At 43.4% G+C, this 27,766-nt stretch overlaps 1 protein-coding gene and 1 pseudogene across 3 annotated transcripts in view; both read left to right on the forward strand.

Annotated features, from left to right (window-relative positions):
• LOC139037556 (casein kinase I pseudogene) lies at positions 1 to 27,073 on the forward strand (annotated as a pseudogene).
• ASTN1 (astrotactin 1) overlaps positions 1 to 27,766 on the forward strand; it is a 349,784-nt gene that overhangs the window by 49,463 nt on the left and 272,555 nt on the right. The gene's annotated exons all lie outside the window — the stretch shown is intronic.

Here is a 27,766-nt window from a genome sequence, read left to right on the forward strand (position 1 = left end):
ATGGCTGCTTTCTGGGGCCTCACGGAAAAGGAGGAGGAGGTGGAGGAGGAGGAGCCTGTTTCCTGGAAGACTCGGTGAGTTTTTGACCGTGGATCGTGGGACAAGGCACCTGACTTCTGAACCAGAGAAAGGGTTCTTTCAACGGTTCCCCACGGCCCGGTCTGCCCCACTGCTCTCCCTGCTATTTTAGGACTGAGGGGGGTGGCTTCTGATAGACAAGACGATTGTTAGTGGACATACTTGGGGTAGTTCTTTGTGATGCTGAGAATGAGACAAAATGGAAGGTGGAGCAAGAATAACCACAAAAGGCAGAAGGAAAAGTAAGAGATGCACAGAAGGCATTAAGAAGTGTCCAGAGCTAACTCCGTATTGTTTCGTGTGGGCAAGGCCATTCCAGGAGTATATGGAGTTCTGGGAGAACTGGCTCCCAGAACTCAGCTGGCTTCGGCATTCAAGGTGCTCAAGTGAGTGGAAGGTTTGGGAAGAGAGAAGGCGGGGAACTGAAATACCCTTTGCATTTCTGCAGCTTTGTCTGAGTTGAGAAGGGCTCTTTAGCCAGAGCCTCCAACCAGAACCTTGTTTCCATGGCAACTCACTTGCAGCCTGCAAAGCTGTGACAACCCACTCTGGATCTAGTGTTGCCGAACCAGAAAATGGAATAGGAGAAGTTTGGTTTCCTGCATTATCAATATTAAACATATTCACAGAGAGGTATGTAGGAATCTGCATATTCAGTAGTGAATGCCATTTTTCTTCCTTGACCTTAAGCATGAATGCACTGGGTAGGTTCTAGGATACTGGGGTGAATAAGAAATAGCCTTTGACATTGATGAGGCTACCACCCCAGGGGATCTGTGCCATTTGGCATATACATGCTGGGCATTGCACAAGCACAGAGGAGGGTGTAGCTAACTCTCGTAGGGGTTGGGAAGGTTTCCCAGTGATAATAACATTCAAGAACTGACAAAGAAGAAATGAACAGGAATTTTCCAGGTGGAGAATGTGAGAGGACGGGAATTCCTGTGGGAAAAATATCTTTACAGCAGGAAATAAAGCAAATTATGATGTTGTTTCTTGACATGTCTTTGAGACTCCCCCCCCCCCCCCCCCGAAACCTGTCTCCCATTAGGTTCTGCCCTCTCTGGAGCTTCTGCCCATCAGCCCGAGAGCTTCTAGCTGCAGCATTACTTCTTTGGGTTGATATAAAGTTTGTGGACTGGGACTTCCCTGCTGGTCCAGTGGTTAAGAATCTGCCTGCCAGCGCAGGGACACGGGTTCAATCCCTGGTCTGGGAAGAACCCACATGCCTCGAAGCACCTAAGCCTAGGATCCACAACTACTGAAGTCCATGTGCCCAGAGCCTGAGCTCCACAAGAGAAGCCAGCACAGTGAGAAGCCTGTGCACCACAGCTGGAGAGCATCCCCCTCGCTGCAACCAGAGAAAGCCCATGGCAGCAATGAACCCCCAGCATGGCCAAAAATAAATAAACAAATACATAAAAGTCTGTAGACTGACAGGATTTCCCAGTCCTTTATGGGGCTCACTTACACACTTGTTTTAAGGGGAAAATGCATTTCTAGCCTTATGTGGAAAGATAATACTAGCAAACCAAGTACTGTGAGATGCTCAGAAGATGGTCAGGACTGCCTTTTAAAGACAGCTTGTAGTGAACTGTTTGAAAACCCTTTTGTTTGGGGATTAGAATACTTTCTCCCTAAGACATCTCACCATTAGTTTGACTCTGTGTAATGACTTTTTTAAAGAAAGATGTACCTGTTCTGAACCACCTAGTGGTCTTTACTTTAACTAGCTGGTTTCTTTATGCTCCTAGGGATATACTGATTTGCATACTGACACCAAGAATATCAAGACAAATTACTTCTCTCAGAGCACTGGAGAGCGAGGCTCACCTCAGTAATAGTCCATGGAGCCCCCCTAGGCGCAGCACCAGTCATCCTGTGAACACGCCATGCATATTAATTGGTGATAATTGAAAAATAACACCCGTCATCCTTAAAGAAGAAAATTGCCTCAACTGATTGCACTTTTATACAAAAACTATTTTATTACCTAGATTCACTAAATCATCAGATTGTTGTTATCACACTCAGTATTATTACTAATATATATTTGGTCTTTTATCCATTCATGTAACAGCTATGTTCAACACAATGTGATGGGGAAATAAATACGGAAAAGAACAAGTCCTATTTGGAAGAATCTTACAATTTACTGTGTTTATGGGATGGAGGGTGGAGATATTATAAACATAATACAGAAAATGAAGTAGTTGCTGTATATGTATATATATATATATATATTTGTGTATATATATAAATATATATTCATAGAGAGTGAGACCTATATCTAGAACCATGCTTCACATATAACACATTCTGTAAGTGTAAAATGATTGATAGGATAAACATGCTGTAGACATGCATAAAAGAAAGGATTCCCTTTGATGGCTGCCCAGGGCTTCCAGAACAGAAGGGCTTTACAGAGAAAGCAACATCTGTAGAATTTCAAAGGATGATGGCTATTTTGTAGATATGGAGGAGAAGGGCAGTCCAGGCTGAGGAAACAGATTGGGCATAGGCTGGGAGGGGGACTGTGGTGGGTGTGCCTGGGAAATGGTGAACGGTGCAGTGACGGGAGATGCAGTTTGAAACACCTGGAAATCTCGGCTTTGGAGAACCTTGAACATCATCATGCCTCAAAGTTTGGATTTTATTTTTATGGTGGTGGGGGGGCAGGCAGAAACGAGTAACCAGTGAAGCTGTTTGAGGAGGGACTCCATGCTGAATGCTTATTGCTTATTCTGTGAGCCCCCACAGGACACGGGCTCCACCAGGGGAGGCTTTTTGTCACCTTTGTTCTCTCTTATATCTCTAGGGCTAACCCGGGCCTGGCACACAGTAGGTCCTCAGTAGATAGCTGGTGAATGGGTTCTACCAATCGTTTAAATTCTTAAAACAAATTTAAGAATTTGTTTCTGGGCATGATGGAAAGGGAGATGGAAAGGATTTCAGGAAAGAGATGCAAGGTAGAAAGCTAAGTTCAAGTGAACACCTATGAGACTGAAGTTGAGAGTGATATGAGAAAGGACAAGAACTGTGAATGGGAGGTCTGGGGAAAGCTCCAGAAAACTTGAGTAAATGTGGGGGTGAGGGTCAAAAATGTCCTCTGTATGTTTAAAAATAACCAGCCTGCTCTTCACCAAGGCTCAGAATTGCAAGGGAGGAGATGCGTCCAGGTTGAGGGTGGGGAGCGGCTGAGAAGAGAAAGACAATAGCTTTGCTTTTGGAAAAGTTGAACCTGAGGTGCAGCTGGGAAATTCATGTGCCTACTCAAAGGGACCCCTGGGGAGTAGATCTCGTTGGGAGAGAAGGGCTGGACTGAAGGATGTGGGAGTTGTTAGGATAAAGGCAGTAACAAAAACACACAGTGTTGGGGCCCTGGGTTTCCCCGGGAGGGCATGAGGACTGATAAGGATGGGACACAGCGTCTGAGGGAGGCCTGCTTCTCATGAGTAGGAAATTCAAAAGCTTGAGAACTGAGAAGGGAAGTCAGGACTAAACGTAGGAGAACCGAGAATCAAAGAAGTCAGGGGAGTGCTTTCTGATTGAGAATATGATCAAATAACCAAGTCCGATGGAAAACCATGACGGGCAAACCCCCTGGATTAGACAGTCAAGAGTTACTAGTCAGGTGAGTAGAATGGTGGAGGAAAGAAACATTGTAGGAAGATGACAAAATGGAGGGCAGAATGCAGAGTGCTTTAAGAAATTTGGCAGTGAATGAAAGGAGAGAGGAGGGTTTGGCTTCAGAGGAAATCAAAGTTGAGAAAAGACATTTTTTTATGTAGGGAAGTAAGTTTGTGAGCTTGTGAGGGGCAAGCTTTTATGCCACAACTTAACAATAAACTCTTAATTGTTTCTATAAGAAAAATATTTTGATTTTGAGAAAAGCAGCATAAGATACAGCTTTCATCTACTCATAAAATATAGTAATGCATCTGAGCACAGTTCTAATGTAATAAATAATATCAAGCATGATACATAAAGATGATATTTAGTCTTACTAATAAAGTCTCAGATTTCATCTGTGGAAAGAGGGCTTCTTTCTGTAAATGGCTGTGTGGCGGAAGAGGTGCTAACATCATGGTCTGTCTGTCCCTGTTTCATCATTGCCTGGTGATGGCTGCATAGTCCCAAGTAGGAGGAAAGTCAGCTTAGACACAGTGAGAACTTGATAGTCCTACATTTGGGTTTCATGAATTCCTAGGAATTCTAGGTGTCGAGGTACTTTGGAAGGTCATTGGATCTTTCACCTTGCCCTCCAGAAGACTTCCATGAACACTGTTTCAAAATTATAATGTCCTACCCATTTAACGTGCCTGGGGCCTAGTAGCAGTGGTATAGGTTATACGGGAAAGGATCTCATGGAATTTTATGTGACTGCTTTGTTTTGGCCAGCTAGAGGGTAGAACTAGCACAGAAACAAATGGAAAAACATTTCCCCCCAGCTTTTCTCATATAGCCAAACAGAAACAAGCACATTTTTTTAAATCCCTTTCCTGAAAGTTGAAGATTTTACCTTGTGTTTTCAGAGTTCTAGGAAAGAATTAGTGTTATAGAAACATTAAGTTGACTGAAATGTGGGCAGAAAGAATTCTACACATTTCAAGGTTCTCTACTTGTTGGAATCTCACAACAAGCATGATTAGATCAACATGGATATGTGGGTATGTCACTGAGTGGAAAACCACACTGACAATACAAAAATTCTTAGTTTTTTGCTTTTTTTTTTTTTAAATCATCATTCAAACACAAGACTAAAACACAACTGAACATAAATGATGAAAGCAACATTGATGCAGGTACACTGAGAAACAGAAGTGGATAAAATATCTAAGCGATATCACAGGAACAGCTGAATAAACTATGCCTCTCTAAATTCATCTGACACAGAATTTAGCATATTCAAAACGTGGAGGAAACCCAATAAGATGATCCAGGGAAAATCCTTTTCATAATATTCAATTTGGAGAAGACTCTTGAGTCCCTTGGACCACAAGGAGATCAAACCAGACAATCCTAAAGTAAATCAACCTTGAATACTGGCAGGATTGATGCTGAAGTTGAAGCTCCAATACCTTGAGCATCTGATTTGAAGAGCTGACTTATTGAAAAAGACCCTGATGCTGGGAAGGATTGAGGGCAGGAGAAGTGGGTGACAGAGGATGAGATGGTTGGATGGCATGATTGACTCAATGGACATGATTTTGAGCAAACTCTGGGAGATAGTGAAGGAGGGAAGCCTGGCTTACTGCAGTCCCTGGGGTCGCAAATAGTCGGGCATGACTTAGAAACTGAATGAGGGAGAATCCAGGAGACACAATGCTATGTAGTACATTACAAGTTTTATAAAGTTCAGCCTTGCACATATAGATATATTTGCAGAGAAAAAACCTGAGGGAACATTACACTCCAGAAATGCTAATGGTAGTTATCTATGGTGATAGGATTAGGAATGATTATTATTTTGCTTTTTCTATTTTTAGGTACTTGCCAAGTATTTTTATAATTATAAAAAACTATTTGAACCTCACAAAAGCATAATTGCACATTTGTTCCCCTATATGTGTCTTCCCATTTCATTTTCACCAGAATAGGGTCTGGATTGGGGGAGGGGGGCTACATTTATAATCCGCATGGTCTTATGTTTATATGCAGACCTCAGTATGAGTCAGAACAGGCTCCCTTTAGACTTTGGACTAGAGCAAATCAGCAAATCAGAACTGACTGATCACCAGATACTCCCTGTGGGTGAAATGGGGTGGGGGGTGGCATCAAGACTGGGGCCATGGGGGTGTTTCTCCTGACCTGGGCAGGGAAGGGGCTGCCATGCCTGCTCCTCTCTCTTCTCTGCCCTCACTCTTACTCCTCTCTCTGCCTCTTCCTCCTCTCCCTCCTCCTAGCCCTTCTCCCTCCTCCTAGCCCTTCTCCCCACCCCCTCCATTCCTCCGTCCTCCTCCTCTTTTCATGGGCTCTGAATCTCTGATGGCCAAGTGCTCCACTGTTGCGCTTGAACCGCATGCACTGGAAGATAAAGAGCTGGCTCAGGAAAGTCCGTGAGCATCACTGATAAAATGTACTAGGAACCAGAAGAAAGGCAGAAATGAGCATTTTGATTGTGGCCACCCAAATTAGGCTGTTTAAAATCCTGATTTTAAAAAAGATATAGCACAGGGAACTCTCCCTAATGCACTATGGAGACCTGAATGAGTTGGAAGTCCAAAAGGGAGGAGATATATGTATATGCATGGCTGATTCATTCTGCTGTACAGTGTGGCTAAGACAACATGGTGCAGCAACTAACTGCAATAAAAATTAACTTAAAAAGAAAAAAATAAGTTACAGGCCAAAAAACGTGTATGTTTGTGGTAATGAAACTTCTGTGCATCTTTCTTTTTTTTTTAATTGGAGTCCTGCTGCACATCTTGATTGAGGTGGTGGATGCCTGACAGTACACATGCAACCAAACTGCATAGGATAAACACACACACACACATGTACACACATATACACACATAAGTGTAAGTAAAATAGGAATTCTGAATGAGATCAGTGCTTTGTTTGCATCACTGTCAGTATCCTGACTGCCATACTCTGATAACTGTAAAATGTTCTGCAAAATGTTACCATTGGGGAAAGTGAGTAAAGGACATGTGCCATCTCTACTATTTCTCCCAACAGCATGTCATGCCACAGTTATCTCAAAATAAAAAGTTCAACTAAAAAATAAAAAGTATGTGTGAGCCATTCATGTCATGTAAGAGTCACTGTCCACACGGCTCAAGAGTCGGATCTGATGGTAAGAACAAAGGGCTATAAACAAATATCCATTATGGAATTATTATGCATTAGGCACAGTGCTAAACGAGCACTTTGCATTATTCTCTTTTAAGAAGTTCATCCACCTTATGATGGGTATTATTGTCCTTATGTGACATATAAGGAAAGTGAACCGCAAAAAAATTAAGTAACTTGCCACCCTCTCCCAGATAGCAATTGCAAAGTAATGAACCAACCCAAGTGGTCTGGCTCCAAAGCAAACATACTTAATCCCTAAACTGTACTCCTTTTGTGTTCTGTCAGGTGACACGTTTGCTTTGAATGATATTTAACTCAGACAGGGGGTGTCTTGTCACCTCCCAGCCATCATTTCTTTGCATCCATCCTTTGGGGCTGTTCCCCTAAGAGTTTATCTAGATATTTACAACACTTTTTTATATGACCAATTTTACTATCTCCAGTTTATTATATCAAATTTACCATCAATCACGTTTATTCCCTGCTATGCAGAGAGTTATGTGTTTTTAAATTGGAATTCACTCTCTTACGTTTCTTTGGGAAACTCTCCACTCCCTTTCCACCTACTGAATAATTATGGAGATTAGGTGGGGCTTGTCTATACACTCAGTTAATGCAGGGTATTAATGGATTACAGATGAATCCTGTAGCCGGAATTGGGAGAGCGTGGCAAGGTTGGGAGGGCCTGAAAAATGGTATCAGGGCAGAGATTAGCTTCTGGAACCAGGGTCGTGGTTGAGCACATGAGTGAGAGCAAAGAAGTGACTTTAAAGCAGGGAGGTGCATGCGAAGTGGGGAGACAGAAAAGATAAAAAGCCACACAAGTCCAGCTCCAGAACTGGCACATTCAAAGGAAACAAGATGGTAGTAGAGGAAGGTGTAGAAGAGAACAAATCCAAGGTCAAAAGGGTGACAGTGGAAAATGGCTTTCCAGCTGACATGGTCTGGTATGCTTCCCATGAGAAACAACCAATTCCAGAACAGGGACAGCAGACATGTCACTCAGCTCGTCCTGGTTCCAAGCTGTTGTAATACTTTAATCACTGAACCTCGAGTGTCGTAATATTATATGTGTGCTGTGTTGCTTCAACTGTGTCCAACTCTTTGCGACCCGATGAACTGTAGCCCACCAGTCTCCTCTGACCATGGGATTCTGCAGGCAAGAAAACTGGAGTGGGTTGCCATGCCCTTCTCCAGGGGATCTTCCCAGCCCAGGGATTGAACCTGTGTCTCTTACATCCCCTGCATTGGCAGGCAGGTTCTTTACCACTAGCACCACCTGGGAAGCCCCCTAATATTATATATGATCCCTTTTAGTTCTAGAGAGAAAATGGTCTCTTTTCTGCCACTTGGAAACTAGAAACAGCCTTAGGTTCTGATGGCCTGATTTGGAGCAAGTGCAGTGGTTGTGACTTATTGTCTCTGTGCAGTGGTTATGACTTATTGTCTCCTATGGTGAACTGGCTGCCCGGTGCCACTTGGAGGCTGAACTCCTTGTGATTAAGAGGCAGTTTCCAGGCCATCTCTGGGAAAAGGCTGAATGTCTGCAGAGAAGGATGGAGATAGGAGAGGGCTGCAGGCTTCACGTGGGTCGGCTGTGTCTTATGCTTGCCTGTCCCTTTTCATGAGATGCTTTGTAGAGGCTTGGGAAAGAATTGGTCGGCTAGTTAAAGTTAGCTCTACAAAGACTGCCTCAGAAAGAGAGATGAAAGAGAACCTTCACAACCAATCACGGGGGAGAGGGGTCATAGCAGAGGGAGGAGCAGGAGATGATGTAGGGAAAAAAAAAATAATGAGAAGAGCACTGTGCATGATAACAGACTGACTTGAAAAGGGGAAACGAGAAAAGGATTCTGGGCTGCCCCGGGACTGTCTAAGCTGCATGAAATGTAGAGATAAAAGGTAACACAGCTATCTTATTAGAATAGGGGGATGTCTGCACCTCATGCGTTTCTCCTCCACCCCCCATTCCCCGGCTACATCTCAGACCCAGGGGCATTAGGGATGTGAGATGAAGAGAAAGCAGAGCTGCCTGTTTGGGAGGGAGCAAAGTCGACTCGTTGTGGCAATATTGATCAAGAGCAGTTTGAAGCCATTTCCCCCATTGGACCTCATTACCCGTGTCTGCCTTTGAGTCCATGTTCCCGGGCTGATTGTCCCACCCCTGCCAGACACAGGTGGATGCCCAGTGTCCTCAAGGAACTCACTCCCGGTGAGCAGGGCCTCAGTTGGCCCTCAGAGGAGGCGTGGCAGGGCGGGGCCAGCAGTTCTGGAAACAGCTGGTATGTATGTCATCAACAGAGTCCCTCTTCCTTTGATGTGAAAGATTCTCTACACAAAAGCCTGTGTGAGCTGCAAAAACATGGTAGTAAGCATTTTTTTTTTTTTTTGGCTGCTGAAATGAAGCAATTATCGCAGCCTAGGTAGACACCTAAGTGACCGCAGTGGTATCCAAAGCAATCTGCTATGAAGTCGGTTTCCACTAAAATAGAGAACATTTGTGGAAGCCTCCTTGATGCCTGATTCACAGACATGGAGGAGGGTCGCTTGTCACTGGGCTCCTATAAGGGTGGGAGGGAGGGAATGGGGTGGGGCAGGGGAGAAGTGAAATGCAAAGCAGAGCAGAGGACCACAGTAAACAGTCGAAAAACAACTTTGTAACAAACACTTCCAAGTGGCCAGCCCCTGCACCCCTTTCAATGGATGTAAGCCTGTCACAGGGGATCCTGCTCATCGGAGAACTGCTGCAGCCTCCAGGATCTCAGGAGACACAGCGAGATTCTGCCTTACAAATGGAACTGCTCGCAGCTGCTCTGGAGTCCTTGCTTTGCTGAGCAGTTGGCCAGATGCTTGCCGAACGGAAGTGACGGCCTAGGGTGATACACATGGGAACACTTAATCTCTCCACCCCATCTTCTGTGTTCCCACTCTCTATCTTAGCATCTATAGCAGAGACATTCACCATCCTCTCATTTAGAGCAGGGGGTCCCCAACCCCCGGGACTGCTGCACGGCCTGTTAGGAACTGGGCTGCACCGCAGGAGGGGAAGGAGCAAAGCTTCACCTGCCGCTCCCCATCGCTCCCAGTACTCCCAGAACCATTCCTCCAGCCCCAACTCTGTCCTTGGAAACACTGTATTCCACGAAACCAGTAGCTGGTGCCAAAAAGGTTGGGGATTGTTGACTTAGAGCACTAACTGGATATTTTAGAAAGCACACAGTTTCACTGAAGTCATCTAGCGGAAGCACGCCTGGGTTGGGAATATACTTGCAGGAGTTGCTTCGTAAATACACTCATCATTTCTTGCCTTAAGAGTGACTGCAGACCAGCAGCATCAGCATCCCCTGGGAGCCTCTCAGAAATGCAGATTCTAAGGCTCCATCCCACACGTGGTGAACTAGACATGTGTTTCAACAAGATCCCGGGTGGTTTATATGCACTCTGAAGGCTGAGAAGCACTGCTGCACCTGTCTTCAGCACGGCTTCTCCCCATGGTATTGTAATGGAGCAAGCCTGGTCTTCGGACTTAGCCTTAGATCCACACCTTAGCTCCATTACTTCATGACACTGACCAAGAAATACCTAATTTCTCTGAGACACAGTCTCTCCAGTATAAAGTCATAATGCCAGGGTGGTTGTGAGAATTCAGGGAACTAATTCATATCAAGTGGCTGCCAATGAGAACGAATGAGCACACAGTCTCCCCACTAACCTAGTCTTCTTGTTAAAGAACCTTTGAGTGAAATACAGTACGCCCCCATTTCTAAAAGGCTAGCTTTTATAGAAGCTGGTCTTTTCAAGTGTATAGGAGGGTTACACAGAATTCCACTTTGCTTGATCGATCTTCCCTCTCTCAAACTCAGCCAGGCTTTCACAGCAATCTTTTTCTAAATTATGTCTACTTCATAATTAAAGGCAAGATGCTGGCTTATTTCCTGGTCTGTTGAGCCCATACTCGAAGCAAGCTGGCATCAGGGGACCTTTCACATTTCCTTTTTTCTAAAGTGGACAGTGGTGCACCTGCTCAGGGTTTGCGTTCTGACAGTTTTGAGGCCAGATTCTCTGTTCAGTTCAGTCGCTCAGTTGTGTTCAAAACTTTGTGACCCCATGGACTGCAGCATGCCAGGCTTCCCTGTCTATCACCAACTCCCAGAGCTTGCTCAAACTTATGTCCATAGAGTTGATGATGCCATCCAACTATCTCATCCTCTGTTGTCCCCTTCTCCTTCTGCATTGGATCTTTCCCAGCATCAGGGTCTTTTCCAATGAGTCAGTTCTTTGCATCAGGTGGCCAAAGTATTGGAGCTTCAGCTTCAGTGTCAGTCCTTCTGATGAATATTCAGGACTGATTTCCTTTAGGATGGACTGGTTGGATCTCTCTGCAGTCCAAGGGACTCTCAAAAGTCTTCTCCAAGACCACAGTTCAAAAGCATCAATTCTTTGGCACTCAGCTTTCTTTACAGTCCAACTCTCATATCTATACATGACTACTGGAAAAACTGTAGCTTTGACTAGACAGAACTTGGTCAGCAAAGTAATGTCTCAGCTTTTTAATATGCTGTCTAGGTTTGTCATAGCTTTTCTTCTAAGGAGCAAGCATCTTAATTTCATGGCTGCAGTCACTATCTGCAGTGATTTTGGAGCCGAAGAGAATAAAGTCTGTCACTGTTTCCTTTGTTTCCCCATCTATTTGCCATGAAGTGATGGGACTGGATGCCATGATTTTCATTTTGCGAAAGTTGAGTTTTAAGCCAGCTTTTTCTCTCTTCTCTTTCACTTTCATCAAGAGGCTCTTCAGTTCCTCTTTGCTTTCTGCCATAAGGGTGGTGTCATCTGCATATCTGAGGTTATTGATATTTCTCCTGGCAATCTTAATTCCAGCTTGTGCTTCATCCAGCCCAGTATTTTGCATGATGTACTCTGCATATAAGTTAAATAAGCAGGGTGACAATATATAGCCTTTACGTACTCCTTTCCCTATTTGGAACCAGTTCCATGTCCAGTTCTAAACTGTTGCTTCTTGACCCGCATACAGATTTCTCAGGAGGCAGGTAAGGTGGTCTGGTATTCCCATCTCTTGAAGAATTTTCCACAGTTTGTTGTGATCCACACAGTCAAAGGCTTTGGTGTAGTCAATAAAGCAGAAGTAGATGTTTTTCTGGAATTCTCTTTTTCTTTCTTTTCCAACGGATGTTAGCAATTTGATCTCTGGTTCCTCTGCCTTTTCTAAATCCAGCTTGAACATCTGGAAATTTTCAGTTTACATACTGTTGAAGCCTTTCTTGGAGGAGAATTTTGAGCATTTTTTTGCTAGCCTGTGAGATGAGTGCAATTGTGTGGTAGTTTGAATATTCTTTGGCCTTGCCTTTCTTTGGGATTGTAATGAAAACTGACCTTTTCCAGTCCTGTGACCACTGCTGAGTTTTCCAAATTTGCTGGCATATTGAACCAGATTCTAGTTCTGCGATTTACTAAAGTAGGATCTGCAGGAGTTATCTACTGTCTGTGAACTTATGTAGAACACAGAAATGAAAAGTCCTTATCTACTAGGGTCACTGTAAAGAGTAGGTCAAAATCTATATACACTGAAAGCATAGAACGTTGCACCTAGTAGGTGTTAGTGCATATTTATTTCCTCCTGCTTTGTATCTAGAAATAATTCTAAACTTTTTGGGAGGATAATCAAAATAATGAAAACAAATATTTACTCTGGAACATCAGTGGTAAAAGGAAGGTTTGCCTGTCAGTGACACATGTATAACTTTTGATCCTTTATTACTCACTATTTCAGAATTGGAGTTAATGTTAAGTTAGACACTTCAGCCCAAAGAGTATACTGATGAATCAGTCTTATGGTTTTAATAAATTAACCGTGAAATGCTACCTATTTTTACACTTAGGAAATCATGCTAACTTGGTCCTTGTTTGATCTTTATAACTTAAAGTTTTCTTTATACATTTTCTTTCCTCTGTAAGTTTAGTGATGGCCTTTGACCAAAAGAATTAAAATTCTGACCTAGTAAAATTCTTATTAATAATTTTCTCACATCTTACAATATATGGTTTAAATTTACCCACCAACTTTGAGTTCTCAAACCAACAGACTTCAGTGAAAAAAAATCAAATATTAGTGTGTTTTATGCGTAGATAAATAAGGTAGAAAAAGGATGGAGAAGGAAGGGCAAGTAGCAAGTGAATGATAATAAGTAATGTAAGAGGGAAATATTCAGAAGTAGAATTAAAGATGAAAGATGCCTTCAACTGAGCTTTTCAAGGAAGTGGAAAAATCAGTAAATCTGAAAAAGCTGGCCAGGCTATCTATTTTAGTAGTTTGGAAAGATGAAAGCTCTTCCACCAAAAGCAGTAAAACTGGAGAACATCGTATAATCTTATGAAAGGAAGGACCCATGAGAGATCTTCAAGTCTGTCTTCTTTATCTTGAGTCATGCCTGCACTTAAAGTACCAGACAGATGAGAACCCATTTCTGCTTTTTAAACTATGTTAGAGGAAGATATTCTATAGCCTCTTGATTTCAGTTAGCATTCTACAATTTTGAAAGTTTTAAACAAGTTCCAGTCACAGGTTGCTTTTCCTGAAATCTAACTGAGGTTTCCTGGGTTGGGAAGATCCCCTGGAGAAGGAAATGGCAACCCACTCCAGTATTCTTGCCTGGAGAATCCCATGGACAGAGGAGCCTGTTGGCTACAGTCCATGGGGTCACAAAGAGCCGGACACGACTGAGTGACTAACATTTTCCTTCTTCAACCGAGGTCTCATGTTTCTTGTTCAACAGTGATTTAAAAAAACAAAATACTTTTTTTGGCCGTGCTGGGTCTTTGCTGCTGCATTGACTTTTCTCTAGCTGCAGAGAACGGGGGCTATCCTTTGTTGCAGTGCATGGGTTTCTCACGGTGGTGGCATCTCCTGTTGCAGAGGACAGGCTCCAGGCTGTGCAGGCTTCAGTCGCTGTGGCACTTGGGCTCAGCAGTTGCAGTTTCTGGGCTCTCAAGCACAGGCTCAACAGCTGTGGTACACAGGCTTAGCTTCTCCGGAGCATGTGGAATCTTCCTGGATTGGGGATCGAACCCATGTCTCCTGCATTGGCAGGCAGATTCTTTACCACTGAGCCACGATGGAAGCCCTCAACAGTGATTTTTATAGACAGTATTCTGCTAAGCACTGGAGTTCAAAAATTCTGTCCTAGAGCATTCTCACATCGAATGCAGTGAAGTTATCTGTCCCCTGGGATAGTGTATGTACATGTGTGTGTGTGTGTGAAACACAATTTATTTCCTTTAAAACCACTTTGAGTGTTTTATCAGGTGTGTCTCAAACATCTTCTAACAATTTGTCACAAATGTAACATCAGTGATTTCATGCACACTTTCCTAATATCTATATTCCTCTACTATTTCCTGAACAAATGAATTCCTTAGATTTACTACCTATTTTCTGCGAGCTTCAAGTAAATACCTTTAAATGTGGCATACTATATTTGAGAAGTCAATATTTGTAATTTAAAGAATTTCACTTCTGTCTATTCTTAATTTTAATTTTTACCAAACTGATGAGGCCTGACATCCTCTGTCTATTCTAGATGTTGTGCAGAATCAAATAGCCCCACATTTTGTTGAATTTCTTCTCATTTTTCTCTGTGCTGTTCTATCTCCTTTTCTTGCTCATCATTCTTTTGTGGTGGTGGTGGTGGTGGTTTAGTCGCTAAGTCATGTCCAACTCTTTTTGTGACCCCATGGACTGTAGCCTGCCAGGCTTCTCTATCCATGTAATTTTCCAGGCAAGAATACTGGAGTGGGTTGCCATTTCCTACTCCAGGGGATCTTCCCAACCCAGGGATGGAACTTGAGTCCCCTGCATCGGCAGGTGGATTCTTTACCACTGAGCCACCTGGGAAGCCCCCATCCTTCTCTACCTCACCACCTTCAAGACTCAGTCCTAGATCGTCTGCTTGTTCTCCACAGGTGATCTCATTTACTCTGTTGATTTCATTGCTACCTAAATGCCCACAACTGCTAAATCTAGTCCTCCAGTTCGGATAGTTTTCTGAACTCAAAAGCTGTATGTATAATATTTGTATACCAAATATGAGCATTTTTTTAAATCTCAGAGGCACAGAATGTTAACATGCTCCAAACCAGATTTACTGTTTCTCCCTTTATCTGGCATCCCTCTCCCTTCTGTTTTTTCCAACCCAATAATTGGCACTACCCACTATTCACAATAACCAAAAGGTGGAAAGAACCCAATTTCCCATCAGCAGATAAATACATAAAATGTGTTATACACATACAATGGAATATTGCTGCTGCTAAGTCGCCTCAGTCATGTCCGACTCTGTGCGACCCCAAAGACAGCAGCCCACCAGGCTCCGCCGTCCCTGGGATTCTCCAGGCAAGAACACTGGAGTGGGTTGCCATTGCCTTCTCCAACGATGGAATATTATTCAGCCTGAAAAAGAAGGAAATGCTGACACATGCTGCAGCATGGATAACCCTTGAGGACATTATGCTACGTGAAATAAGCCAGTCACAAAGGACAGATACTGTATGATTCCACTTATTCCTAGAGTGATCAGATTCACAGACAAAGTAGAGTGATCACTGCCACGGGTTGAGAGGAAGGGGCTATGGGGAAGAGAGGGCTGCTGTCGAACTGGTACAGAGATTCAGTTTAGGAAGATGAGAATTCTGGAGCTGGATGGTGGGGGTAATGATGGTACAACAATGTGAATGTACTTTAATGTCCTGTAAATGTCGACTTACAAATAGTTAAAGATGTTAAATTTCGTGCTATGTGTATCTCACTACAAACTTAAAAGACAAAAAAAGTAAGGGAACATGTTAAAAGACACCACATAAAGCAATCCCAGAATGTGGAACATGCTCTAGGACAAATGACCAGGTTTTAGTAAAAAATCAAAGGCATAAAAAAGGAGGAGGGAGGGAGGGAAAAATGATTATGGAATTAAAGGAGGCCTAAGAGATAAAAATAAAGAAAGGAGTAAACAACAATACCTTCCACCTGGGGTCTTGAGCCAGGAACCTAGAGGTTATGCCTGAATCTTCTTGCCCCATGTATCCATTTCTGTTTGCACATGTGCTTTGCTTATAGAAACCCCCTGGGCTCAAACTTAGAAGCAAGCACCAAAAGGAATTTTGATAAGGGAGGAAATTTTATGTTTTAAAGTTGCAGGGAAGACTTCACAAAGAAGGTGAGCCTGCTAAGGGCCTTGAATGCTGGGTGACAGAGAATTATTTAAGAGCCGGTTGCTGGCGATAAGATTCTAGATAGAGGGACAGAATGAGGATGCGGTAGGAATAAGCATGACACCCGAGTGGCAGTTATGGATGGGCAGCTGCAGGAAAGCCTTCTTACCTGACCAGTCTGGTCATGCTGACTCCTTGTAGAGGTGGGCCCTCTGGAGTGGTGTGGGCCAAACTCCACTTGAGGAGAGGAGCATGTGGTTTTGTAGATAGGCAAATGCATGTACATGTGTGACAGTCTGTGATGTAAAGGAGTCGGAAAGAAATTAGATCGTATCTAATTCTGGAAGCTTCTGCAAAATAGGGGTCATACTATACAAAAGAATGGGGGACTTGAACACATTGACTGTGAAAGGATAGGTCTTACAGGGAAAAGGGGGGCTTATCCAATCAATGCTGTACTTTAGGGAGAAGGGATGGAGAGGGGACACTTTCAAGAGATGACTTATCTTCAAAGGTTGTTTGTGGATGCAGGCCAGATGGGCATCTAAAGGGATGACAAGACATGACTAGGATGTACTTAGTAAAGCCTCTGGATTGAAATGCAGCGGAAACCCCATTTTGAGAAGTAGGATTTCTTAACAGATGACAGGTAAGCTTGCTATTAAACACGTTCAGAGCCTGTTTCCCGTGTTTGACATCTGTGTGATGGAACATGGCCCTTAGTTACTAATTTGTTGCTACCTCTTTCCCCTGGACCATTCTTATATTTTAAGTTCCCTCCCCTATGATTGGTTAATGTTCTCCACTCTCCTTTCTTCCTTTGAATGAACAGTTTTGTCTAAATCTAGCAATCAAAGTCCCAGCAGAAAACAAGTTATATACTCCAACTGAGTTTTACAGAATTTACTGAGGGATTATTTAACAGGTACAAAAGGGAATAGTGCAGTATGCAGAGGCTGTTAAAACAGTAAAGTGTTGTGACCAGTCTCAGGCCTGAAGAGCAGGAGGAGGAGTTACCAGAACTCCGAGATGGTGAGGGCTGTTGGGACAGAGCTGTGACTTTCACTGAGGGATGAGGGGCCCTCTGGAGAGTCTCAGCCTTCTTCATCCCTCTGCTCTCACAGAGGTTAGCCTCTCTGGTCTCAGAGCAAGATGAACAGTGAAGGTGCATCAGAACAGCAAATGGAATATTCCTATTGGGTTTCCATGTAGATCTTTTTGCCATCCTCTTCTTTACTGCTGCAGCTTTATTTTGAGCACAATTTAAAAGTTTTTCACTTTGCTTAATTTTGCTTTTACATTATCATATGTTCTTACTTATTCAATGAAATTTCAAAATAGGGTCTACTTACAGCTAGGTCAGACCTGCCAGTTTTAACCTGAGCTATGAGCCCCCACCAAAACTTCTCAAGACTCAGGAATAAGCAGCTTCTAATGCTGATTCAGACTCAGGAGGTTTGGGAAGGGACCTGAGAGTCTTCGTTTCAAACATGTTCCCAAGTGATGTCCATGCAGCTGGTCCACGGACCACATTTTGAGGAGCAAGGCACTGCAGGATTTTAAAATGGTCTTTAGATAAACTACCAGCTGCCCTGAAATTAGTTAGGTGAGGCAGTGGGAGGGTCCACCTTTCTGCTGATGGCCTGCCATCTGCTACTTCATTATTTCTTGGCTTTGCCACTAGTTCCCAGGATTCAAGAGTATCATGTACTTCTCCAAGTTTCAACATTTCTGCCTTCTGCATGGGTTTTAATGCTGCTGTTTTTCCTGGACTTGTGCGGGAATGATGACAGCAAATTACTATGATTATCTTTGGGGAATGGTGTCTTCTAAGACCTGCTGTCTGCCTCACCACTGCTATCATTTGCTAGAATACCGTTCAGCTTGATGCTTACCTGAGCCAAATAAACTGATGATGTTTTAGTGATTGGATCAGTGAATTGCAGGAAATAAGGAGTCTGTAATCTTAAGGTGAGCTTTCTTTTACCAGGGTAAGGTATCACAGCCTAAAATTTTAGTATATCTTAACTTTCTTACAAATAAGGGACCAGTTTGTCAGAGGCTGAAGCTATACAAATAGTGAGGGAGGCAGAGGGAAAAGGGGAGGGACATGTTCCTCTGAGTTTTATTTCAGACAGGAAGCTGATAGATGAAGAAGTGGAACTCTGTGAGGCAGACCTGGGGAAGTTCCCAGGTGACATTGAGAGGAGGTTCACGCCAGGATGTCGATGGATGCCACCCAGCCTTGTGCCTGTGGACTGAGATAGCAGCGAGACCAGTGGCGCTAAACATGGGGAGTAAAAGTGGAGAAGAGGACTATAAAAGATGAGTCTTTGTCATCATCAATTGGGAAAAGCAGCAGCATTTAAGAAAATAGCTATTTTAACCTAAATAGTATAAAAATGCTGTTCTCTGTGTGCCTTTGGTATGGCCGGTTCTCTACATATTGATATATTCTTTCAGATCATCCTGCCAACTCTGGAGAGTAGCATAATTAAAAGCCCAGACGCTAAATTGCTTGGGTTTAAATCTGGTATGCACCGATTCCTGGAAATGTGGCATTCTGAAGCTTTTAACCTCCCTGCGCTGCACGTTCTTTACACAGTGAAATGGACATGAAAATAGTAACAAGCTCATAGCGTTGTCTGGAGGAATAAAGGACTTGATAAGTGAAAATTTCTCAGAACAATGCAGGCATAGACTAATTTCTCAATCAGCGCTAACAATAATTATTATCATCATCTCATTGAGTTTGATTTCCTGCTTAAATGTGAGTTCTTTCCATGAAGCCAGGTTGTGTTCTCCAGATTATAGTGGGATGACCCAGTTAGTTATAGTGGAGAGGGAGTCTTAACAGTGTCAAAATACCCACAGGATACGTTCCCGTTATGTTTATAGCACAATAAGCATCTATCTATAAAGGAACATGGGAAAAATGATTTGAGAGCGTGAAACATAGTGACTGTGATCCGTCAGTTATTCTGAGGGACTAAGGTGAAGGAAATTCATGCTTACAATGGTATATCAAGCTCTCAGTTTGTGGCAATTTTTTTCAGGAGTGAAAAGGAATTAAACCCTCTTATGGAACCATTTAGTCCTTGAATCAGGAAGGTATTTCAGGTAAGTTCTGTGAGACTCAAAAGATAATTATTACCAAGTATCCAGTGTACCATCAAGTATTGGCTAAGTCCCATACAAGCATATTATTTAATCTTCTCTCACTCCGTCATGGTAGCTAAGTATCGTCACATAATCCCCCATCAGTGAGGAAATGATGGGCCTGGAATTCCTAAGTGACTCTCTGATCAAGGGCAAATGGCAAGTCAGAGAGGGAGACATCGCTTGTCTCCGTAGCCAGTGGGCCTCCATTCTGCCTATTAACTGTGAGCCAGGCTAAGCAGTCGAAGAGCAAGGCCCATTTGGGAAAACAAGAAACTCATTTCAAAAAGATCCTTGACAAAAGGTAGCAGTGATCAAGGAGGGATAAAGATAAGGCCCAGGGGAGTACTATTTCACAATTGGAAAGCAGGGGAAGACATGGCTATCACCTCATCTAAATCTCTTCAGCCTACAGATGAAGAGGGAAGGGTCTAGACCTCAAGGTCATTTGCAGTTAGTGTCAGCATGGAGACAAGAGCCCCTTCCTGGACTAAATTGTTCATTTCACTCTCTCTCCCCATAAAGAACAATTGCTTTCGCTGGTAATGAGAGGCTGTCAGTATAAGTGTCTGTGGCATCCTTTTAATAGGAAATAGTTAAACTGGGAAAAAAATCATACTTTTTAATTATTGAAATCCTTTACTGATGCTGAGACGTTGTTTGTTTGGTGAACATATACGGAGAATATTAATAGATATTATATATTACTAAAGCTCCCTCTTATTGACTTCTGTGTCACAACATAAACACACAGAGCCCAATAAAACATGACTTTGTCTTAATAGCATTATGAATAAATTAAGAACTTTTTTCTTCTGCAGTAACTAGTAGTTCCCCCCCGCCCCCCCCCCACCCCCCCCCGCCACAAAAAATCAAACCTTTCATAGGACTGTAATTAAAAGTAAAGGAACATGCAGCAGATTTTAGCTGCATAATCTTCAGGAGATTAATATAGGACTGTCAAAACTTAGACTAACCAATATTCTCTGTTTGCTGAGGGGCTCCTTGAGAATGGCTTCCAAGGGGTCAGCACCTCCGGTGGTTGCTTATGCATCTTGCCAACTACTGTTGAGGTTTGTTGTGGAGCACTTGCCAAGAATGACTACCCCACCATGCTTGTTGGAGCTGAAGAACATTACCAAAGTCAAGGAGCCTGCATTATACACATCTAGCACAAGCCTGGCCCACAGCAGGCCCTCTTCAAATGCTTGTTGGATGAGTTACTGCACTTCAGGCCATACACTTTAACTCCAAAGCCAGGTACCATGGTTTAGATCTTTAACTGAGCTGGCCTAGGAATCTGCTTAGAGCCAGTTGACACTGTGAATAACTGTGATAAGATGGAGGACCCAGTTTAATGAGTAAGGGCTCCTGTGTCAGCCAGACCTGTATTTTAGTAATGATGTCATTATCTTAGGCAAGTTACTTTTTCACTTTGAACTCATTTCTTGAAAAACGATAGTACCCACTTCTCAGGGGCTGGTGAGGACTGTGTGATAAACATGTGTTGTTCAGTCACTAAGTCATGTCCGACTCTTTGCCACTCCATGGACTGCAGCCCACCAGGCTTCCCTGTCTTTTACCATCTCCCGGAACTTGCTCAAACTCACGTCCATTGAGTCAGTGATGTCATTCAACCATCTCATTCTCTCCTCTGTCGTCCTCTTCTCCTCCTGCCTTTTCCAGTGGTTTGGCTCTTTGCATCAGGTGGCCGAAGTATTATAGCTTCAGCTTCGGCATCAGTCCTTCCAATGAATATTCAGGGCTGATTTCCTTTCGGATTGACTGGTTTGATAAACATGTAAAATGACCTAACTCAGAGCTTGGGAGTTTGTTCTTAGTATTCACTTCTGCGTGCCACCTGATGGAAGCCCTGGAGGAGAGTCACCTGAACAGAAGCCAGCTACTAAGTCCGATTTATCTATTGCTTTGCTGTTTCTGCAGACCCACTGCGTACCTGCTGCTCTGTCTCTGTAACTCAGTGGATCCTCTTCTCTGTCCTCCTGTTAGATCAGTTTTAATTCAGGGTCTCTGTGGCTGCTTTCTCCTGACCGGCCCTCCAGTGTGGTTTCATTCAACTCTCCCAGTGCCCAGTCCTTCTAACCCTGCCAGAGAGCATGCAGAGGACAAATGGCTGCCTGTGATTTTGAATGTAAGGACAGGGCTACTGTAGATCTCATTTAGCCTGACAAATTTCACTCTAATTTTTTTCTGACTTCTTCCTTCAGTCCCCCAATATATCTGTACATCATCCATTTGCTTTTGTGTCTTATGACGAGGTGGGGGTCTCTCTCAAACATTCTCTTTTGGGAGGTGAGAACACATATGATCTCTGCAAGAACAACACCAACCCGCCTTGCTCAAGGCTCCCTGAACTGGTGGTCACTTAGCACTTACATTGTGCTTCTTCCTGTAAACATTAGCTGGTCCTTTTAACATCCTTGAGGACAGGCAGGAGTTCTTATCATCCTTTTGCAGTGCGGGAAAGCTAAGGTAGGCAGAGTCAGATGTTTATTCTAGGTCATAGCAGCAGCCACGATGGTCAGGGAATAGCTTTCAGGCAAGGTCTGCCTGCTCTCAGTTGGAGTTCTGATACCTCAAAGCAATATATCCGGTTTATGGTTTCTCTAAAGTCTTTTGGGTTGGCACCATTGGTTTCTTCTTCCTCTTTGGATCTTGGCCAGTTCTATAGTGCTAGGAGTAATTCCTTCTTGAGTCTAAAGGAAGTTAGATGCATTAAATGTGAATGTGAATGCCTAAAATTTTGAGGACTGCCTTTTGGGAGGTATTTCATAGACTACCCCTTGGATATCATCATTTCTGAAAGAATTTTGGGCTTGACTGAGAAAGTGGTCTGACCCAGTGATGACAATTGTGAAAAATTTAAACCTTCACTACTCCCAGCTATTTCTTTTTTTTTTTCAGGCAAAACTCTGTTTTTTTCTTGCACTTGGAATACTCCCTGGTGTTTGGATTGATTTGAAGCAGAATTGAAAAGAATCCTTAGGTTCTTTTCTCTAAGGAATCTGATTGTTGTTGTTTAGTTGCTCAGTTGTGTCTGACTCTTTGTGACTCCATGGACTGTAGCCTGCCAGGCTCTTCTGTCCATAGGATTTCCTAGGCAAGAATACTGAAGTGGGTTGCCTTATCTTTCTCCAAAGAATACAGACATTTTGCCAAAGGGCTGTTGATCTCCATAGACACTATACTATATGAAAACAGCCTGAGTAGTCAATGGTCCCAAATTTGAATCTCATTTCCCTTAGTAACAATAGAACTTCCATAGGTTTCATCCTCTTTCAGAGTTTGTTTCCTTCTCTATAAAATGAGGCCAGTATTACCTGACTTGGAAAGCTACCGTGAAGATTATTCAAATACCTAACACTGTATTGGCTCATAATAAGTACTTAAAAGTTTATTCCTTCCTCCGTTTATTAAATCTTGAGGACAGACCTCTGTGTTCCCTCAGTGGTCCTTACAGATGGAGCACAAAGGACAAATGCCCAATTAGTCCATGTTCCCAAATGATGTATGTTCCCTGAATTTATCTGATTTCTCTCTAATTAGTGGGACACATCTCAGATAACACAGACTGCCAGCAATCAACTTGAAATGACAGACATGAACTCACTCATTACCCTAATAGGTCCATTTTTAGTATATGAAAACTGAGACCCAATCCTGCCTTGGGGCAAAAAGAAGTGAGTGCCTTGGTTCCTGCATAAGAATGTGACATTTATACATTTGTGTTCCTCATTTGCAGGCTGATGACCAGTTTCATAAGCAATGATGAGGGTAAAACAGGGCAAGGGAGGGAAGGCTGCCTGTGGGTGCAGTCATTCTTTATCTTACTAATGGGACATCTCTTCTACTAATGTGTCACTCTTGCCCTATCTTGTTTCTATAGGAAAATGTTCAGAGCTAGCTCGATTTTTTTTTTTTAATGACATAGACATACACTCATATTAACTTACAAATCATAAGCATAAAGGTCAGTGCATTTAAACAAAGATAACAACCCTGTATAAGCAGGACCCTGATCAAGAAAGAAAACTGAATGAGCACCCCCCCAAAAAAAATCCTCCTTGTGCCCCTTACCATCATCACCACCCCCTCCACCAGGGAAAGCATTAACTGGATTTGTAACGCCACAGATTAACTGGATCACTTTGAAATTTTATATAATTTCAAACTTTTTGTGTAGGTAGCTTCTTTTACTCTATAATATGTTTTTGTGAAAATTTGTGTTACTGAGTCTAGCTCTAGTTCATTCATTATCACTGCAAAACATACTCCATTGTGTGACTATAACACAATGTATTTATCCATCCTACTCATGATGGCCATTTGGGTAGTTTCCAGTTTGGGGCAGTTTTGAATAGGGCTGCTATGAGCATTCTTGTGAATGTTTTTTGACTCATATACAAATGCATATTAGTTAGGTATACACTGATGACTGGAATTTCTGGATACAAAGTGCTTAGCTTTCAAAGCTACTGTCAAACAGTTCTCCAAAGCTGGGTCTTTGGTTTGTAAAAGACAAGGTCATATTAGTGGTAACACTGGGAAAGGACCCCTGGACCAACCTTGCATCAGTAATCATCTTAGAAATGGAATTATCTTGCTCAAGTTATAGTTTATGTGCTACTCACAAATTGCCTTTCAATACCCAATTCTATCACAATGGTTAGTTTTCCTCACCCAAGAGTAACAAGGATTTTGTCTCATCCTGAACTCTGAAAGGCAAAACATTTTTCGTGCAGGTACCAACCTTTCTCCAGATGTGAAAGCCTCAGCCCGTTCATTTTTATGGTACAATAAAAGCCCACTTTTAAAAATTGGCCAACAGGGGATTAGGGTATCAGTAGAAAAATTCTCTATGTATGCAGTTTCTAAGTTATCTTTATCCTGCTTGTTCTGTTCTGGAAATGTATTACTAGAAGCTGTCACTTGTCTTAAATGTTTTAATGAATGATATTTAGTTGCCTAAGGCTTTTTTTTTTTAGCAAAGTACATAGATTTTTTTTTATATGCAGAGAGAGAGAATAATAAATGTTCTGCCTTAACAAAAGCATCACCAAATGCCAGCTAACTGACCTCATTTCCCTGTTTCCACCACAGTGAAATTTCATTATCGTCATCATCTGCATTAACTAATTTTTATTGTCTGTCTATAAAGCACTAAGGGGTTTATAGTAGAATGAGGTGAAATAGAACATGTGTTGAAATTGGACTTAGTACCTGAGAACAAGTCTTTCTGCCATTTACTAGTTCTGTATCTTTGGGGCTATCACTTAACTTCTACCTGAGCTTCCACAGTTTTAAAAAGGAAGGGTTATTTTCTCAGATCACCAGCCCAGGTTGGGTGCATGAGACAAGTGCTCGGGCCTGGTGCACTGGGAAGACCCAGAGGGATCGGGTGGAGAGGGAGGTGGGAGGGGGGACCAGGATGGGGAATACATGTAAATCCATGGCTAATTCATTTCAATGTATGATAAAAACCACTGCAATGATGTAAAGTAATTAGCCTCCAACTAATAAATATAAATGGAAAAAAAAAAAAGGAAGGGTTATTTTCCAAGACAGTAAGGATCTTTAAAAATCCTATGATTTGAATTTTAATCAATTTGGGTATGTTGATTGAAAGGCATACAACCTAGTTTTTTGTTGTAATATATTATTACTTTTTACTTTCATAGCTTAAGAAGATAGATGCCCGTACTTTCCTGAGTTCAATGACTTTTACTTAATGGACTTTTACTCAATGGACTTTCTTAAATAAATGAGAATGCCTGTCCCAAGTGAATTAAGGACAACAGTAAGAAGAATCCTCCCACTTCCTAATGATAGTTTCCCTGAAATTGCTCTGTCTTTATTTAGTAAAGAAGGAAGTGGAGCAGAGAAGGGGAAAATTCACTGGGCAATAATATTGGCAAAACATTGAATTGTCCCATCCTCAAATATCTTCTTAACTTTTAATATTAGTATTTATTTATTCAGAAAAATATTCATTAAGCACCAGCTATTTGTCAGGGACTTAAGATCTAGAAATAGGTTAATAGAAACCCACACAGTCAATGAAAGTCTGCACACTAAAGTCTCTTGTGTCTAGGAATACAACAGATCTGATATGTTGCATGATTTTCTCTTTAAAATAGCAAAATAATGGAAGATAGCATATGTTCATTGTGGAAAATTTCAGACCTGATTTTTTTTAAACAGCCTGTACACATCATAAAATATAAGCCAGGACTTTAAAGGAAGATTATATGTTGATTTATTCTTTTCTGCCTGCCACTTTTTCCCTGGAATATAATTATATTGAAAGGCTGGTAAGAATGAGGTTTTCGGAGAAAAAAGAAAGTACATAAAAATCAGCTTTGGAGTTTCTTCAACATAATACTCTGTATTTAATTTTTAATTATAGAGGTATAAGAGATTATATCCAGTGCGTTGAGAATTGATATTGCTTAATGGAAATGTGTTTTCTTCCCTACTATTTTATGTATTATTCATAGAAAAAAAAAGTGGTCTTTTATGAAAGGGCAGCTGGTCCTTTAACAGACAGGAACTTCTTCAGTTAGAGAAGCTGCTAACAGTGGTTTTGATTTGCTGCCCAACGTGCATTTACAGGCTCATTTAACATTAATAGAAGGTGATCTGGGTTCACTTCATGACCTCTTGGAACCTAAATCACAGACTGGTCATTTAAGAGGTTTGGGGAGAGTAGACAGCCACTTAGCAACAGTTAGAAACTTTGGCTGGAAAAAGAATCTCTATACAAATGAATACGTAGCTCTCAAGTTAGAGCGCATCAAGTCCTGGTGCCCCAGCCGTGTGTGCCTGGAGTCCTGCTTCTGAGAGCAGCTCAGTGACACAGAGGCCGTCCTCACTCCTCTGGCCAGTGGGGGAGGCACACCACCTCAGAGCTGGAGTTGCTCGGCGTGGAGGACCTCTTCTCCTCCAACCGCACATTCATGCTCAAAACACTGCTCACAATCGCAATCCTGCTGGGCCCCCGCCGGGATTGAGAACGCTCACAGCAAAACCTCATTTACCTGGATGTGAAGCCCGAGAACTTTCTAGGGGGCCACCGGGCACTAATCAGCAGCACACCACCTACATCATCAATTTGCACCTGACCGAGGAGTCCAGAGACCCCGAGACCAAGGATCACATCCCGTACCGCGAGCACAAGAGGTGACGGGCACGGCACGCTGCTTGAGCGTCAATACGTACCTGGGCAGGAGCAGAGCCACCAAGACGACCTGGAGACCCTGGGCCACCGGATCCTGTGATTCCTGCGCGGTAGCCCGCGCGGCCAGGGGCTCAAGGCCCACACGCTCAAAGAAAAGTTCCCAGAAGATCCCGGACACCAGGCGGGCCACGCCCATCGAGATGCTCCGGGAGAGCCTCCGGGAGGAGATGGCCTTGTGCCTGCGCCACGTGCGGCGCCTGGACTTCTTCCCAGAGCTGGACTCTGACCACCTGCGCGAGCTCTTTATCACCTCTGACCACAGCCGCCTAGTGGTTGGCTACGACTGGGCCAGGAGCCCCTCTGCATGCCTGTGGCAGAGTCCTCACTGACCCACCCTCGCAGCTCCAGCGCATGACGAAGCCCTGCTACCCTGCAGAAACAAGGCACTGAACTCCGTCAACAGGCAGCTGAATGCCGACGACCCCACTGCTGGTCATTTCAGTGTCCCCATCACAGTCCCTGTAGAGTTGGAGGTGGCTGATGACACCAAGGTGCTGCTGCTGCTTTCAGAAGAGAAAGAGAAAATCGCTGCAGCGACACATGCGACCCTGACGCCATGGCCCCGAATCGTCCCTCCGCAGCTGCTCAGAGTCACCTTGTCCACGGCCACGTGGCCGCAGCCGGACGCGGACTGTGGGGCCGCCGGGGCTACCTTCTTCACCCTGCGTGGCGTCCTCTTTCATAGAAGACTTGGGCCGAGACTTCTACACCTGCGTCTAGTCCAGCTCTCCGAGCGCACTGTTTAAAACAAGGGAAAAAAAGAAAACCCTGTCAACTGTCCTGCCCCGCGCCTCCGCCTGTCTGCTGAGTGAGTAGAGTGGCCGCCCATCCTGTTAGTTTCGTAAAGTGCACCTGGTCTGCTTCCATGCAGAGGCCGTTTTCTCGGGGGGACCCTGCGAGGCGTTGCTGCCAGGGGTGAGCCTGCCCAGGGCCTCCCCAGACCAAAGGGGAAGGCGTGGCCTCATGGGTGGCGCCGGGTACACTCAGGCTTCTTGTGTCGGTTCTGCACAAGCAGTGGGAGACGAGCGCCTTAAAACGGGCAACACTGCAGGTGCGAGTGGGGTGGGTCGCGCCCCTAGTGCGTTCCCCGTAGTCTGCCGGAGGCCTGCGTGCTACACGGAGCAACCAGAGGTGTTCCCTGCGGCGTGTGCATCTCGGTCTTGCTTTACAACGTGTCCTGAAATGGCACTTGGTTTCTCTGATGCTTTCTGGAAGCCAGAGAATTTAGGGGCTTTTTTTTTTAAA

This window comes from Odocoileus virginianus, chromosome 11 (genome assembly GCF_023699985.2).
Source record: "Odocoileus virginianus isolate 20LAN1187 ecotype Illinois chromosome 11, Ovbor_1.2, whole genome shotgun sequence".
Lineage (NCBI taxonomy): Eukaryota > Metazoa > Chordata > Mammalia > Artiodactyla > Cervidae > Odocoileus > Odocoileus virginianus.